The 6,089-nt window shown below is 32.8% G+C and overlaps 1 pseudogene; it reads right to left on the minus strand.

The window, feature by feature from the left end:
* The window catches only part of LOC110096561, a 48,726-nt pseudogene extending 46,286 nt beyond the window's left edge, over positions 1 to 2,440 (minus strand).
* Between the last annotated feature and the right edge of the window lie 3,649 nt (positions 2,441 to 6,089).

The raw sequence follows: 6,089 nt of genomic DNA on the forward strand, positions 1-6,089 counted from the left end.
GCGAAAATTGAGCCAAACCACCGTCGCAAAAAAAAAAAACAAAAAAATGTATATATATATTTCTCGTTGCAAATCAGCACCATTTTTGACAAAAAATAATCTGCCATAAAATCTATCAAAAATCAGCAGCAAACTGCTAACTTTCCTATAGTGTCCTAACCATCATCACTTAGCTTTTGTCTTCTAACCTCAATTTTTGAACTAAACTTAAATCCTCCATTCATAGTCACCCGACTATGTATCCACATCTCATCACCCAACTTAGACCCTCTGACCATCACCACCTAACTATAATCTTATTACCACTGTAATTTGACTATGATCCTGATAAATGTTACCTGAATATGGTCTCCTACCAACGTCGCTCTACTATGGTCACTTAATCACTATCCATAGACTATAATCCTCTGATCACCATCACCTAATTATAATCTCTTGACCACCATTTCTTAATTATAGTTCACCGACTATATTCATCTGATAATGATGATTGAGAGACGACAATCAGGTGATAGAGGTTGAACTACAAAGAACAAGTAATAGTGCTTAATTGATGATTTCTAATGGTAATTATCAACCTCTAACACTGGACATTACTTTGGAGTTCTTTAGATTTTTAAAGTCTTTCCCAATTCAAGTAATTCATGTGGAGAATGAGTGACTATTTATATTGTTTTGAGTGACATTACAGAAATTGTAACCAAATTTCTGAACACTCCATTGGGCGGTCAAGGTTAATTCCCTTGGTCATAAATTATTCTTTTATATTTAAGTATCTCAATGACCTTTAAATTAAGTGATCATGGGCCCGTTGGAATTCTATCATCAAGATGTTCATTTTGATTGCAAGCACTCAAATTTTGAGATCGTGTGGATCATCAAACATTATCCCTATGTTTTCATCTATGCTTTAGTTGAATGACTTAGGCTCATTTGAACTCTAGTAAAAAAAAAAATTTAATCATAAGGCTTATTTCTATAAAAAAAATTATATAAACTATAAATCAGGGTCCAAATGATCTTAAATTTAAATTTTAGCTATTATATTGACTGCTTGATCAAATAATTTTTTCTAATGTCATATCAATTATGCAATAATATAAGGCCCACGCATAATTATATATCATTAACCAAAGATAATTTTCTCTCCTCATGCAATTATCTTCCATATCATTCCTCTCTCTCTCCACTTTATTATGTGACCTACTAAGTAATTAATGTATCCTAAATGTTCCAGATGGCCTCCATTAGAAGTCAATTTGACATGATTTGAAAGGTTTCTAATAGGCTAATGAAAGATCAATATTTTATGCTCAACCTGACATTGATCAATTAAATAATTATGTTGCTATCAGTCTCTTATTAGCTGACATTATTATAATATAGCAAGCTTACATTATTTCACAACCTACAGTTCTTGAAACTCTCTGGTGATAAATTCAACATCAGAATATTCATTAAATTGACTTAAGGGTCCTTAATGAAATTAAAAATTATAAAAATAAAATACTCCTTGAATACAAACGCCATAAAGTCATTTCAAAGCCCAAACAATTTAAAAGCTTTATAAAAAAATTTTTGCAAAGCCCCTAAAAACATTCATAAGGCATATCTAATAAGGTCTAAAGTGCAAATTGCAAATGCCGTTAGTCATAAGAATATTGTATAGTGTAAAAAAATCAAAATATATGAATGTTTTTTTTTCCCTTGAAAATATATGATTGTTTGGGAACTATCGCTCAGTAAAATGAAAGTGTTGATTGTAGTGTGTGAAGTAATGTGATAACATAAGTTAGAAATAGAATCAAAATAAAGCTTTTCTTCCTTTGAATTTTTTTCTTGGTGGCTACATATTGTGATAGAGAGCTCACTACTAATAAATCAGATTTTTGCAGTACTTTTTTTTGACCTATTACAGCGGTTTAAACATCTATTAAATTTTTTGAAGCGCTTCAAGGGTTTCTACATTTCAAAATATACTAATAGATGTGATATATTACTTTAAAATTTGAATATATGGTTGTCTAACAAGCATTTATTTAGAATTTTTTCTTAATATGAAATACAACATTAGATCTCAACATATATGAAAAAAATTTAAAACAAAAACCATTACCCCAATAAAGTTATGGGATACTCGTATGGAGAGACCGCGAGAGCTTGCCTCATTCCCTCCAAATCCATGGAGATCGGCCTCATATGGAGGAAATACTCGTCAAAAAAAAAAAGGAAGCTTTCCAAATCATGCCCTATTACGCCCCTGCATTCATTCTAAAATAAGCGTATCACCTGGCTCAATATTTGAATTTGAATTTTCGATGAAATCTTTTTTGCTGGTTTGATGATGCGGACTACTAGCCTACTCCGCAGGAACAAGAGATGCACATAGTGGCCACTACCTTACTTTTTGCACATTCTCTGTTTTTCTTTTTGTTAGTTATTAATGGAGAAACCCTCTGGCATATATAGCTGCAAAAGGACCATGAAAGGATATACAGAAATACGAAGATTACTTTCTCTTCCAAATTACTGTTCCATTGCTTTTACTCTTAGATAAGACCTCCGTCTGCTACTTTCAGGCGTCGCCTCCTTGCATTGCCACGAGTGAGTCCGTCATTTGAGTTCTTGATATAGGAACAAAATCAAATTCATGAGAAAAAAAAATTTAAATCAAACGGATTGAATTAAAATCAAGCTCAAAAATCAGATCCGATTCGGATTAATTTGGATTCAAATTGATTTTATCAAATTAGCACAATTAAATTTAAATAAAATAACGACTCGAATCATATCAAACTCGATGCAACTAAGATGGACTAATCAGGCTTAATCGAATAAGGTCGAGTCTAATTCGACTCAATTCGAGCTGATTTAAGCTTGAATTGGACTCAACGGGGTTTGATAGTCCCTCGAGGGCACTCGAACAAAAATCGAGGTCAACACCAATGAGCTCCAATACTAAGCCAAGTCAAAATGTGAGAAAACTAAATAACTAATCGGCAAACTCTAATCCTAACTCCACACACACCACATTGTTATTTATTCTATTTATGATGAGTTTGATATGTAACTTCCCTACTTTGAGTTGTGCGTTGCTTTTACTTTCAAAAAATTTCATATTGATTTCATCATTATATGTCAGGATAGTACGTCGAATGCAAAAATTAATTTGGCATCATTTGTGGAGAAAACTCTCACCATTATAAGCCCAAAGACATATTTGAAAGCCAACGAGCATAATAATCTCAACAATAAAACCTCCAACTCCAACACTCTTCATTCAAAAGATCAATCTTTAAACTAGGGATGCCAAGCCTCTGTTGTTTTCTACCTAGAAAATTTGTGGTTGCAGAATGATAGAGTTTTGTTTTCTAGATTTGCACAAAGATCCCACATATAAATAAATAATTAAAAAGAGCATGTTTTATGCTAAAAAAACTTGGGAAGAGAAAAAAATTGCATGACCAAAATTGATTGAACTATTTCCACTACATTATGATAGATTTGAAAGATTTACTCTTCCCCTAAATGGGAAAAGGTGATATTACAAGAGTATGAGTAACTCATATAACATATCATAGAGTCAAGAAGGGATGAGACATGTTTGAAATATTGCGGTCAAGTGATAGGAATACAGTGGTTCTTGTTGGGCGGCTATAGTCTAATTATGAAGGTCGAGAATCTGTGGACTAATTGAGGTGGTTTGATGATGATAGTGGTTTAACGATGATGGTTAAGTGACAGCTGTTGATCAACGGTGGTCTAATGGTGATGGCCTAATGTTGGTGGTCAAGTGTTGGTGGTTTGACAATGGTGATTGTATAATGAAGATCAGATTGTGGTGGTTCGATGATTATATGTGGCGGCCAGGCAATGAAAATTTGATGACAGTGGTTTGATAGCAATGGTGGTTCAATGATAGTGGTCGAGTAGTGCCAGTGATAATAGTTGCACAACAGCGAGGATGTTCAAGATGTGATGATCCAACAATGGTGATTGTGTAGCGATGGTCAAATGGCAATGTTGATCTTGTGGGAACTAGGAAGGTTCGACAATAGTGGCTAAATGGTTACAATTTAATGATGGAGGTCAAGTGCGAGTGGTATGACATTGATAATTGGGTGAGTGTTTGATGATGGCAGTTGTGTGATAGTTTGACGATGGAGATCGGGCATTGGTTTGATGATGGTGGTTCAATGATAGTGGTACTTGAGTGGAGCTACATGATTCTTTAAACCTCTAAACTTTTTGTAATATCAAGCTATGGTTCCCTCTCATGTGGATAGTGGAGGTCTATTTATAAGTTTTAACGGTGGCACGCCATGTACATAAAGCCAAAGTTCAAAAAACATTACAATGGATGGCCTGTATTGATTGTATTGATCATAGATTATTCTTTAAACATTTACATGCCTTAAATATGCTAGAATTAAACAATCTCAGGCTTGTTGGATTTTTTTCATTGAGTCGCTAAATTTTATTATAAGCATGTCAAATTTGGAAATCATTTGGTCCTTCAATTAATATTTTAAAAATAATAACTGTGCTTTAAGTGCTTGATCTAATATTATGTGGACTTGTATCATATCACCTGGATCGTTTTACTTTTGGTGTCATTGAAATTATCTCATTAAGTAGATTAATTTAATTATAAGTTTGTTGAATCCGGGGTACTCAAGTTGAATTTTAAGAATTCCTCTTCTAATTTACATGAACATTCATGTTTGATTGATTTTTATGTGACTTATCATATATTTCACCTTTAGCTCACACCCAACATTATCATGAACAGAACACACATAAAATGATGGGTCACACGATGCACATTCAAAATTTATGAGTGTCATTCCTTTGTGATTATCCTCTTATCATTAGCATTGTATTATATATGCCAATGTATACTTATTATAAATTTCCTAAATAATATATTTCATTATCATTAATAACTCATCAACATTTATTTACTAAATATGTTAGTAATGTTTGAGATATTGGAGATAACTAAAAAAATATAAGAATGCTCAATGAGTAGCATCCAAGCTATCTTTGCAGTGCAGAAGGTTAAATATCTCTTTGTTTGGTTACCTTAAACATATATGTTTCTCCCTCCTTAGAATTTAATTTATTACATAAATCACTAAAAGCTAAGGTCTTTACACAAATTCACATCCAGGCTGAAACTTCTTCCTTTTTCAAGTGGTTACATTATAGTTACTCTGACCGTGATCTCCTTCACTACTTGGCTTGCTTCTGGTGCTTGTCGTACTCTGCTTTAATAATTTTCTGCTTCTCCTAGCTCTATCTCATCCCTAATTTGTTATTTTTCTCTGTTAACCTGCTAATGAACCACCCAAAAATATGTATTCTCACTGTTACTCTTCATTTCACTTTCGTGGTTCTGTAGTATATCCATCTTAAAGTTTTTTCTTCGGCATGAATAGTTTCTTTTAATTCTTGTTGAATTTCACTAGTAGATGGACTATTCTTGCAGCTTTGAGGAATTTCCTTACAATGGTTTGCTGGTATTTCTATTTGGTGATGTTGGTTCTGCTGATCTGCACCATCCGGCTTTTCTTGAGGATCTGGCGCTCAAGTCCTTCCAGTCAGATCCAGCTTTTGTATCGCAGCTTTATTTTTTATAATTTTTTTCCTTTGAATTATTATAATTTATATAATGATAGTATGATTGGCAGAAAATTTTAATTATTGCTAAAATCAAGATTATCTTTTCATGTTTTTTTTTTTTTTTTTTTTTTTTTTTTTTTTTTTTTTTCATTTGGGCTTCTTTGATTCGAGAACAATAGTTATCTTTCTTACAACCGAGTAGAAACATCTGATGTGTTGTGCTGCTTAACATGCTGGAAGGTCAACTTAATTACTTACTACTAGTTATTTTAGGCTTCGTTTGGGGCGGCTTTTTACTGCTTCTTAAAGCAGCTTTCTAATACAAAAATTTTAATTTTTGTACTAGAAAACTGCTTTAAGAAGCAGTGAGAAAGCCGTCCCAAATAAAATTTTAATCTTGCAATCTCTTTATAACTCAAAGGGCAATTCCACATGAGCTACGATTCATTAGCTACTTGATAGTT

Source organism: Dendrobium catenatum, unplaced genomic scaffold, assembly GCF_001605985.2.
Source record: "Dendrobium catenatum unplaced genomic scaffold, ASM160598v2 fragScaff_scaffold_1220, whole genome shotgun sequence".
NCBI lineage: Eukaryota > Viridiplantae > Streptophyta > Magnoliopsida > Asparagales > Orchidaceae > Dendrobium > Dendrobium catenatum.